At 38.9% G+C, this 12,473-nt stretch overlaps 1 long non-coding RNA gene across 1 annotated transcript; it reads right to left on the bottom strand.

The window, feature by feature from the left end:
* Positions 1–2,017: 2,017 nt before the first annotated feature.
* Positions 2,018–11,999, bottom strand: LOC147757785 (uncharacterized). The gene is made up of 3 exons (XR_015321523.1): positions 11,817–11,999; positions 11,331–11,542; positions 2,018–2,215 (listed from the first exon to the last, which is right to left on the bottom strand). It is a non-coding gene; the product is annotated as an uncharacterized LOC147757785 (long non-coding RNA).
* Positions 12,000–12,473: the final 474 nt, after the last annotated feature.

The following is a 12,473-nucleotide window of genomic DNA, read 5'->3' as shown; positions in this document are numbered from 1 at the left end:
ATTAAGCATTTCAGCCGATCAGCGTGTAAAGAAGTTTTTTTTTTACTGTTTTACGTGTCCACGTAGCATAGAAACTTTTGCAATTCTGAATATGGAAAAAAATCATAGCATAAGAAAATATTTAGACAAGATATGTGAAATAGTGGCTACTATATTTAAACCAAAACCAGTCTATGGAAGAGTTTGACAAGGACTGCCCCATACTATCGCTAAACATGTCGGAACGGTAGAGAGAGAGGTGTCCAAGAAGATTAACTTGCTAGTGTTGGAATTAAGCGCGCTCAGCAGAAGGTTGCTTTAGCAAGACAGACATTACTCGGCACTTTGACGCAAATGAAAATATTGCAATGATACTTATAGGTAGATTTTATATATACATATATGTTCGAAAAATCAAAAGCAAATTCGCAGAAATCAAGAAGGCTTTTCAGCTTTTATGCGCCCATTTTGTTGACACATATTGTTGACCAATAATAGTCGATCCCATAGGTAGTAAGCCCAAGCCCAGCTACCACTAAGCATCTGCTGTGAATATTGCGTCTACTAGGACACTCAAGGGTAATTGCATCATACAACGGACCACAATTTATCACTACTCAGTTCGTCAATCTGCCTGCAAGCCATCCTGCTTCCTCCTTTAGTATTCGGCTTACATTACAGCAAGGAAGACTGTAGACGCTGTAAGAAAACATCTTCGGGGAATGCCTAAAAATACTGTTTCAAATTTCCATGAGCCGCTAACCGGATACTCAAGGATGTGAAGGGCAAGCCTGAGGAACTTATTGGCCGATTTTATTAGGAAAGCCAGTGGCAAATGGATCGAGAAGGACTTATAACCAACATTATAGAGAAATCAAACGTCAACCCAAAGACAAGTCTTGTCTAGGATGTACATTTATTTATCTACTCTGCTCCATGACGTTTCGCGCGATATAAATGTCGGTAATTTTGCTTTAAGACTAAGCGCAGTGTTTCGGTTCGAGGGTTGTTTGCTTAATAATTAAATCGTCGATCTATTCGAGTCTCATTTTTCGCAAGATAAGATGTGCTACTGTGTGTGTGTGTGTGTGTGTGTGCAGAAGAGTAAATTCATTATTTTAATACAAAACTGTGAAACCTTCGCGGGCAATTGTCGCTTTTTCTATTTATAAAAGTCTTTGTTTATGTTTTCTGTACAGCGACCGTTGCATATTATGGAAGGAATTAGTCTAGAATTAAATGTGTTTATTTTTTTAAGCTTTACCGAAACATTTGAAATCCAAATCGTGATATATAACAAAGAATACACTAGTTATTGAAATTGTTTAGGCGTGACCTGTTTAGCGGAAGATTACTGAATTCAAATTGTAACTAAAAAAAAAAACCAAGACATTGGGGTAAGAACAATATACCCGAAAAAGTCAGAGTTGATGCTAACAACGCAGCTGACGCCTCCACGGACATCACTGCCGCCGAACTTCGTACAATTTAGATTAAGTGAAGGCTTATGAAAGAGCTCCACATAAAAGGATTAGCTATGTCTTCATTCTGTACCATACAGCGAAGGTTAGTGGGTTGTATACTAATTGACCCAACTTTTACCCATTACCTATAAAGTGTTAACTAGTTAGCCCTATATTTCGAATAAAATGGGAAAGCCCGTGCCTATCGTTTAAGGCGCCGACCTACTAGATTCGTTTTTCGGAACAACGACACATGAACTGCAGATACGGAGATTGAAAATGTCTACGGATGGGGACCAGCGTACACAGGCTTTGTACTAGAAATCACTGAATGTCCGACTTATCCAGCATAGCTGTTTGCTAACTGTAGACAAGCTTTTGAATATATACATATATATATATATATATATATGTAATCGGTGCACAGATTTAGCAAGCATTGAAAGTTACATAAAATGGAAGATTTACATCAGAATCGAAATTCAAAGCACGAGACTCTTATTAAGGAATTTTCGCAGCCATAAACCATAATCTATGCCCTTTTTTCGGGCTAGCTCAGCTTCTTGAGGAGTGCTTTATGCGTTTGACAGCGCTCATGCATACCGTTACGAAGTTGTCGTTGTCAACGAGAGCTACAGATAGGAGAAGAGAGACCGGGCAGAGGCAAAAAGCGTTCGCAGACCGTAAATCATTTAATGTGGTAACTACGCCCTTTCCCTTCTCGTTGTCCCGAGTCTGATCAGTTTCCGTGTCTTCCAGGTCGCTACACATCTCTGAAAAACACGTACTTCAGTAGCGTTAGTTTGTTCCTTACATGCTTTAATGTGTTTTGCGGGTCTGGCTACAGATCAATGAACGAGCCGCTGCGTACTATTCCGCTGTTCGGGCTTTGTTATACCGTGGTGCTTCACGCGGTGGAACACGGAACTTGTCTCTATACATTCCTATAGGGAAATTGAATGGGACGCGGTTATCCTAATGTGTCAGGCAACATCTAAACTGGTACGCTTCGGATATAAAATTAGAGCTCACACATTGTCAGAATGCCCACATTTATTTAGTGACGGCTTACCAGCATTTCAAGGAAAAAAAAGTTTTCTGCGTGGCGCATTTTAAAGAAACGGCTCACTTATTTATCATTTTTTATTCTGCGCAGAAGCAGATATTCTGAGCTTTTGATATTTCGAATAACAATGTAGAGATAGGGAAGCTGGATTTTGGAAGAAATCTCCCGCTTGGGCTAGTATGGGGTCTTATAGTGCAGACTATCCCGATCAGGCTATTGATGACAAAACCAGATATGAGATGGACTAAAAAAATTAAAGACGAAACGAAGTTATGGCCTGAATGACAAATAAAAGTAACTGATTGAGACAGTAGCGTGCAACGAGAACGCTGTGTTGCGTATATCGATCATGCCATATAGGAGAAGTGTGTACAATTGTTGAGCCACGAATGGGTGGAAAATGTGCGAGAAAATAATAGGCGAAAAAGAGTTGTACTTTAATTGAGCTACTATATAAATCTTAAATTAAGCTATCAGAAATATCCCATAAGACCCAGGTATATGCTGAACAAAAAATGCTTCTTATATAAATTTTATAAAAGACAGATAAGAGGCGCTAATTCGTTTTTTTTGTTTCGTTATTTGAACTACTAGTGAACATCGACTGGGTTTTAAAAGGGTGCGTTAAAGCTTGCCTTGTTAGTTTTTGCGATAGTAGCTGCAAGTACTAAAACTTTTTTCTTTTGACCATTTTGATATGCTTACAGCGCGAAATGTTGTCCTAGTGATGAGTGTATCAAACAGAGTAGTCGATAATGAGAAAATAGGACCTGTATGAGTCTGGGGATATATATATACATTTATTTCACAGTAACCGATAGTGGTTTCGTAATTGTTAGAGAAAACTGGCTCTACCGATACTTGCAATATGTTTTAAGTTCAATGCATTACTAAAATTCATCCCATGTCAAGCTCTATATATATGTATGTATATTGGGAGAGCGTGGCTATATGGACCGAAATTTGCTAAACGCTACCTTTCAAAACAACCGGTACCATAAGAGAGAAAAAAGAATACATTAATATATTCATTAAATATTTTTTTATAATTTTGCCTAGATAGGCTCATTAGAATTAATTCATCTTTGAGAACATATCTATCAACTGAAAATACCTACGTCTTTGGCTCGTTATGTATATAATAATAATAATAAGAAGAAAATAATGTTATATCTGCTAGAGGCAAAGCTGGGAACACAAAAGAAAAAAACGCTCAGAAATTTCGGGCAGATTAATGATTAACATTCGTCTATCGTAGGCCCACACGAAGCTCTCACTGTAGTGGAAACTTGTTTTTGAATGGCTCAAATACTGGTACATCTTCAAATTATATTTCGTTTGCGAGGTGACAAAGAACGGTAACAACGATTCCTTAAAGCCAACTTGATCACACACAGAAACCTGTATAACTGTGTTGATTATTGGTGATTCTGATCTAAATAGTTATCTGGGTGAAGCCTGATCCGGCATCAGTGGTGATTACTCGCAAGCCAATGCATATATAGACAGTATTGTTCTGTTTCGAAGATACGTTATGAAGATACGTTACGCCGAAGTGAATGACATTGTCTTCAAAAACCTGACAGGGATTCTATCTGGTACGAGGAATAACAAAATGTAGTAACTTAGTTGAACTTCGTTTCAATGTATGCACATCTCTGCTAAGCTGAATTGTGCTGTGAACTTATTTGATTCTTTCAGTTTCGATATTAAGTTAACATCAACGGCTTCCAGTGACCTGCATAGTTTTATTCCATATTTCTTTCTATTGTTCCCATAATGGTGATGTAATAGAACTCAATGTCCATGACTTAAAAAGAATAATATTTTTCATCTATTCGACGTTTTTGGCTATTTCTACTGTGTAAACAAATCTAAGTGTACCATCAAAGACTTGTCCGTTGTTTGACTAGAAAATCTAGCCGGGATGGTTGTTGTTGGGCTCACCTGGATTTTACAACATCTCGTAAGAACCATTTGCTAAGGCTGAAACTCGAACCAGCGGTGCCCGCGTATGTAAAGTTACATGGCAACATACTACCTCTTGGCATTGGCTACCCAGATCTAATCATGTATATCCGTGATAGGGGAAACTGTTGGAAAAAACAAGTTAATTGATCTACTTCTTGACCAGTTAGTAAAAGTGCCATAAACGCAAAGCATAGAACACTTAGCTGTCCCACGTATACAACAGGATGGCGTCTTAGTTGAGAATGTTTCTTAAGCTTTTTGCGTAATTTTAGAAGTGTCATAGTTAGCGGTCATGTTTATTCAATATAATGACCGTCGACCAAACCAGGAGCTTAGCCATTCAAAACATGGCCACTCCTCAATCCGTAAATAACTTTCAATTAGAAAGCGTGCGTCAAAAAATACAGGTAGGCTTAAACTTCCGAATGCGCTGTATACCGGATTCCATCAGAATTAAATGTAGAGCTAACAATCGGTCGAAAAATCAGAAAGTTTTGAATGGTTGAAGATCTTAGAAAGTCAAATTGTCGAAATTCAAGTAGACAATTGGTAGTGAACATACTTTTCTCCGCCAATTTCTGTATCAAACGCCCAAGCTTATTCGATTTATTCTTCAGCCCCTTAAAAATTCTGGTTTGTTTTATGGAAGTCTTGCTCGAATCGTTCAGAAGCCTCGCGGAAGCTGACCTATGTGCCTAAATATGCGGTTTAAGACCGTCCGCGTTCTGTCCTAGTTTTTTCTTGAAAGTCTGCTCTGTCTGCTTTTACCGAGTTATTTCTCTCGGCTGCTAAGAGCGAACCCGTTGATGTTTATGCCTATGCGCCTCAACGTTCTTTGCAACCGATCATTTAATAATGAAAGCAGGCGTTTGAAAAATTGAGACCCTCGGCTTTCAAAGGACACTAATGTATAGTAGTAGTAGTGAGAATGTACTGCATGAATTCATTCAAATGTTACGATTTGCTAAAGCTGGTAGCTTTACCTACCGATTTACTTTTCTACCAGGGAAAAATAATTGTCTACCTTTTCACTCGAATTTGTAGCCGCCGAACGGATGTAATATATAAACAATTTTTCAACGAAACTGAGTAAGCGTCAATAAGCAAAGGTCGGAAAGAAGGTTTTTTTATTTAAACGATTAACTATACGTCCAAGTTTGTGCGTGTAATTTCCACTCTGCTGGCTTTAGAAGTCCCAGAGGGCCCTTATTAAAAAGTTGAGCGTTCCGATTGTTACCTGACCAAAAATCATTATAGCGAAACATTTATTGGGTTGTTATAAGCGAATCCGGTGGACTTTGAAATTGAATAGCTTTTTAATTATGCGTTTTTAGTAGGCACAGTTTGGTCGGTATATTTCAGTCTTCTAGAAACTTGTGGAAAAAAACGCTTGAGTTTACTCCCAAATGAATGAGTTCAAGAGGAAAAACATCTTTATTTCGAAAATCAACGCTCAGTGGTCCACAGAAAGCCACAGAACTGCGAAGTTCATCGAATATTGGTAGAGACATTCGAGAAATTAAACAAATTTATGAACAAACGTTTCAAAAACGGAAATTGAAGGGCCGATGATCACCGAGGATGTGACTAAATGTCGGGACTCGAGGACATTTTTTAGCAATGCAAAGCTTATCATTTGAGAATTATATCAGCTAAAACTCGCGTTTTGAGTCACAAAATAATAATCCAAATACTGAGAATGCGGAAACTGAGTAAAAAATGGGTGTCCTCTGGATTGACTCTAGACCAGTTGGAAATGCACGTAGTGCATTAGGGGAACTTTATTAAAGAAAAAGCCCGGCCGGAGCACACGGTTTCTATAGAGGAGGCATCGTCGTTCGGTCTTTGGAAGGGACCAGGCAGAAGAATGGCGTCACTTTCGAAAAAAAAATCGGCAGTGGGTTCGCGCGTGAGGTGATGGTAACACTGTTGACGTACCGTAGTGACAAATGGGAAACATCTGTGACTATTGCTAACTTGAGCCCCCCCATAGAGCCACGAACCGTTGGCACAGCAGTTGAAAGCACGCAATATGCTCTGTTAATGACAACTTCGAGACCTCATCGATATTTGTCAACTACTTCCTGATTGAGCAAAAGGATGCCCAACGTTGACTTCGACCCGCTTATCCTCCTGATCCAAGCCCGTATAACTACGGGCTCTCCATGTCTTAAAAAAACAATAGGTGAGTAATTATATCCTACAATTGATTTACTTTGAAAAGCCATAGATAGAGAAATTCTATGGGAAAGTGAATATTACGTTTGTGGCTATCTCGAAGATACCGGAAGACTGGGACAAGTGTGTACATAATAAAGGAGGACATCTTTAGTATATATTAAAAAATTATCATTTTAAGCTAAACAGCTTAAAAGATGTTCAATTTGAAAATCTGCTGGATTTGCTTGTAACAACTTAATATTACGTTCCAGTATCTAACATGCATTTGAACGTGTATACACCATCATGCACCATACCACTTCTAATGTTTAGCGAACACTGCCTAGTGAAGAACAAGTTGAAAAAATTAAACGTTCGGATGTTTTTTATTTGATGGACTCAAATAAAAAAAAAAAATGTCAGAAAAATATTGTAATGACGTTTTTCGTGACTACAAGTGGTTTTCTTTTTTTCTATTTTCGCCGATTTTCAAAATTAGCGGCGACATTGACCGGTGTATCTCTATGTATATATCTCTACAGACAGAGCATTCGAACGCGTTTTTACGCTGCGTCTAAGTGGATTCTACTAGGTCCACAAATGATTTTTCTACTCAATTGAAGGTACCAGTTTTTTCCTAATATAATAGGTTATTATGTATTTTCTGTCATTGTTCACGACTTTTCCATGATGTTCCCGCCGAATTATATATGTTGTCTCATCAAAAAAAGAGTGGGTCTCATTGAGAAATTTATCGACTCTATTTTAAGTTGCTGGTCCGCCTTGACGGTAAGGCCACAGAGATGATTAATTGGCCAGTGAATGGCAAAGGTGGAAATCTGTTGGCGTAAGACCCATGGAATATAGTGAGTGCAACAAAACCTTCCATTTAAACTCCAGGAGGGTAGGTTAACGGTATTCGTTGCATGAGTGTTCGGGTTTCTATGGAGCAAATGATTCGACTTCGTCTATCAGATGTTTCCTCTTGAATTTACCCCATGCAACTGGCCTAATAAACGTACGATGAACGGGAATATCGTAGGAAGCGATATCTAATGAATCAGGCCCTGCTAGTCTTACCAAACGCAAAGAATCAACGATTTTCGGGTTAAACCCTGGGCCTTGACCTCTTTCCTGGACTTTCCCCTTTTGTTCTCTGGCTCACGTTGATCTGCAAACGCGAGTTCTCGTTAAAGTTCGTAGTTCTTTGCAAAAATAGGTCATTATGGTCGCATTGTGATCTATCGGGAAAATTATAAAAGTATTCTCAGGTCGTTTTGCGCATTGCATTTCTAATGCCCAAAAGGCCAGGTTGTACAGCATACGTACTTTTCTAATAGCCTGCTTTGCTGTAACGCCTTACACAATAGCATAGGGCTTACCGTTGGATGACGCCTTAGGTTTAAACAGAAACAAATGCAAACATTTTTTTAATGTTTCATGCGCGTATTACATACAGCTAGTTACTTAATTAGCTTGCGGCATTACCACTTGTTTTGCAAGGTTAATTTACGTACTTAAATCGTTCATTATAAGAGGCTACTAAATATATCCTTGATGTTTCCGATTCGTTCAGTAGCCTTTAGAGCACCCTTATGGGTTAGGATATTATATGTTAGGCGTTCCTTACTCGAGATTGGTATTTGTTGATATACTTTTTCATTAAAAGAAATTTAAAAATACTGGGAGACATCGAAGACACGACATACGTCTCGCCCTGGACACGTCATTATGTCGAAGTTATTCTGCTGGCAGTCCTTCAAACAGGCTCCGTGATATGAGCACAATAGTGACCGGATCGAATACTAATTTTGCCTGTTACGACCGAGTGCGCTACTTTTTCTCACATTCAGTATATCAATACACCATAGACTTATTGCCTCAATAGCAGCGGGGGCGACTTTGTTATCGATATTGGTCAAATAATGTAAGTCGGCATCTTCCTGAAGAAAATCCTTCAAATGCGTTATCGGTGAAGAAATACTTGGTTCTGAAGTACTGGCGAACACCAGATGTAATATCGCGCATATTGGGCCTTTTACAAAAAACGGAAATGCCTTCAAATGTATTGACTAATCCCTCGATAACGGGACCTACGTCTTTGGTTCTTCGGCCTTGTCCACGGAACCATTGTGAAATAATTTTGTTTCGTTCCGTCCTACCGCGAGCAGTTTGCAGAAAAACATTATATATTCGAAAAGAAATAGCAGCAAAGTGGGTTCGGACATATCTTTTTGAAGTTTAAATGACACTTTCTGCAAAATTGTACCCCGATAAGTCTTCCTGCATAAAGGATGAGTCGTTCACATCTTTGATCCAAGTATATAATGTAATCATACAGTCGTTTTCGAAAGCTGCTACGGATCTGATTTTGCACTTGCCGGTTCTTTTGCAGTAACTCAATCGACCTTTTCGTCTCTGATAATTGCGCAAAAAATCACACAGGCTGTAAATACAAACTCCCTTGTGCTTCTTCTACTATATATAGCACGGAAACGAAGCATTAATTTCAGACAAACGATGCCACATTCAGTACCACTTCGTCGTAGTATGACCAAATATAACGAAGTTAACAATAAATAACCAACGTAACACTAAATTCTCCTCTATAGGTTATTCATTTTACTTTATTTTTTAGCGTTTTTTTAGTTTTTTTTATAAACGCACATTTTTTGTTTGTATGACCAATTTTGAACATGTTTGGACTTGTTTTTGCTTATAGTGGTACGCAGCTCTAGGCAAAAAAAACGTTAACTAGAGGCTCTCAGAAAATTGAAACATTGTACAAATCGGCAAAAAAATAGGAGAGTTGCATCACACTTACCTAATCATGATTTATCGTGTTTAATGCAACTTTACATACGTTGAAAATACCAGAACTTCTAACTCCAAAAATTTTTGCGATCAATATTCGTCACTTGCCGGCCAGTTAAAGTTTGGTTGGCTCTCTCGAATCAAGGTTGATATTTAGAAACTGATTTTTATTCCATGTCGAAAATGGATGTAAGATCATTTTTGGCGACCTTGCATAGCAGCATAGTTTGTACAACGCGTATATATATATATATATATATTACATACAGAGATACTTTGCTTATTTTAAGAGTATAGGAAAAAGTACAAATTCTAATTAGTTGTAGGAATTTAGTTTTCAGTCTACTGATCGTCACTTCTGTTTTCTTGTAGAGTCGCAGACGTTTTACATCCGAAGAAAGAGAATACCTGCAGTCAATTCTTAAAATACACTTTTTTTTTTTTAAAAAAAAATCAAACATGGCTCTTACGCGTTGTCAACGAGCAACGTATTTCTATTTAAACAGATTCATACACTTCTGACGTGCAGATATCATATGTAGTGTGCGGTGTTCTTTGACGTACGCCAGATAAATCTCAAAATAGAACGATGCGTTCTTTTAGGCTAAATGTTTGACAACAAAGTTTATAGAAAGAGGCGAGTTTTGAATTCGACTGGAACCTTTTTTTTATAAAAGATCATTTTAGTTAACATATTGAGTTACTTTTGCTTACACATTCGTAACCCTTTGATTAAGTGGCATCACAAGGTGGGCACAGGGTAGGGACGCCTTTCTAGTCGGAAGAAACTTTGAAATAACGCCAACGAGAAACAAGTGAACTTATTTACGCATTTTGCAACCTCTTATTGACTTATTGACGGCAGTTATTCCTTTAATCCGGTTTTTAGCCACTTTTTCGCACATATCTGACACTGTCTCCGAAATGGCAACGCTGTTTCCTCAGGTTCTTTGACACAGAGACGTACGGCATACACGTAATATTTAAGTAATAAACGGGCCTCAAATACTAAACTATATGCCTATTGGGTGCTATTTTTGCGTTCATTCCTTTACGTAGAGTACGATTTCGAAAAGCAACCTCAAATTTTTATACAGGTTTATCTTGAGCAATATTATACATTACGTATCCAAACCTCTCTAAAGTCCTTTTGAGTCTAACACTATCTATTTTGCTTTTTTATGCGTTATAAAAGTGACAAGTAACCAGAAAAAACTTGTGCAAGAAAGCCGGCTATTTTTAGTTTATAATGCCAACGATAACTACTTACAGCGTGTTCGTCAATGCTTCCCGTCACGCAAATCTTGAGTATCGTTTGTCAATCTGTTGTAGTAGGCAACCCAGGCTAACTACGTTAATAAGATACTGATAAAATTTCCATGAACCTAGCGGGGGGTATATTTGTAATAGATGCGAGAAAGGCTGTGATAAACAAATGCAGGCTGCTGCCCCCCGGTGCCTTCGCTTGGAAACTTGGCACGTTAATGCTTTCGCAAACTGATCAACTATGCCGTGAACTTTTAATCCGTTAAAACTTTCTAAGCCTATGAATGTTACAACTTTGGGGCCATATGAATGAATAATCATCGTGAATGATTCTTTTTTCTTGTTGTGAATTTTTATACGTGTTGTCGAATATGCTTTATCAAAGTTGAAGAAATATTGTATTATACTGTAAATACGAGACTGAAACAGACCAAAATAAATGGCAGAAGCGTATTTCATATGAGTAGAACGTGAGGTTCGGTCCATACGGTTCGAGTTATTTCCGCAGAGAACGCTACCCGTCAATTCTTCAATGCTTCGTTCCACCCGGCCGACCCATATCTTTATTTAACAGTGCTACGGGTTAGCAGGAGGAAATGGCAGGTGCCTACCTGGTCTTTCTGTAGCGGTACATCCTTGGTGCGTTCTTTCGAGTCTCTTGATCTGGTTCGCTGCCGAATGGCAAGATACTTTTGTTTTTTATTCGGGCGCCAGGCTAAGGCGATCTCGAATGGCATATAGAGCCTCGTCGGTGAAACTCGAGTTCTGTGGCTGTTTTCGCTTGTTACTGCCAGATGATTGGCTCTCGTCAGCAGATCGACTCCTACAGAAGACAGGCAACCTTAGAACGTCGTCATAAATAATACTTCACAGAAGTGGCCCCAGGACTGGTCTACGGAGAAAAATGTGTTGTCATAGGAAGTATCGTTACTTCGCTTATGATCAATCCATCCTGGAGATAGTTGGCTACAATCTAAACTAGGTAGATACTCGCTTATGGTGTCAAGAGCGATTTTCCACGGCCGACTATAAAAGCGTTTTAGACGTTTCGAACCTCCGTGTCCTTAAAATCGAGCTCAAACTACCTAGTATCTTACAGTGACCCCGGATCGCTCCCTGCAAAATCCGCACTGGATAGACGTCAGTGAACTGTGTTCTTCGGAGAACGTTGGTAGTTATTTCTCTATCTTCACTTTAAAAATTTTGAACAGCGAGTTAGTTAGGCGTTACTCTTTGGAATCAGTACGGCTTCGCTTGTCTTTCATGTTGTCGGCTTTCCCGCAGGGCTTGGTGGCTACTACTACCGCAATCTTTAGCAGAGACATAACCGCTACCGGCGGACTACCATCCAGCTTCAAGGCCTTGCCACTCTTAATTATCTCACCCATGCTCGGCATCCAGGTTACGGTGACGGCCGGTATCTCTTCCTCTTTCCCTTCCAGTTGGTTGAATAAGGTACTCGTGGAAGGCTGTTGTGTTGAACGAACAGCTTCCTTATGTTAAGATGTTTCTCTCATCTAGGGTTACCATTTGAGGTTTGGTGTACTCTTCACGTTTGCCTTGACCATTTTATATAGTTTTCCCTACGCAAGAAAATCTTTCCAGCATCTCCTCCTGCTGCTGTCGGTAATGGCCTTTTTAAAACATAGCGTGGAGTTCTCGCTAGTAGCTGAGCAGTCCTGGAATCGCATTAGCATTTCTTCTAGTTCTCTTAATTGCCTTTCTTGCTCTAGGCACGCTTTCCAAGCTATTTC

This window comes from Varroa destructor, unplaced genomic scaffold (genome assembly GCF_002443255.2).
Source record: "Varroa destructor unplaced genomic scaffold, Vdes_3.0 BEIS01000002.1, whole genome shotgun sequence".
Classification (NCBI taxonomy): domain Eukaryota; kingdom Metazoa; phylum Arthropoda; class Arachnida; order Mesostigmata; family Varroidae; genus Varroa; species Varroa destructor.
This window is presented reverse-complemented; position numbering and strand designations above follow the sequence as displayed.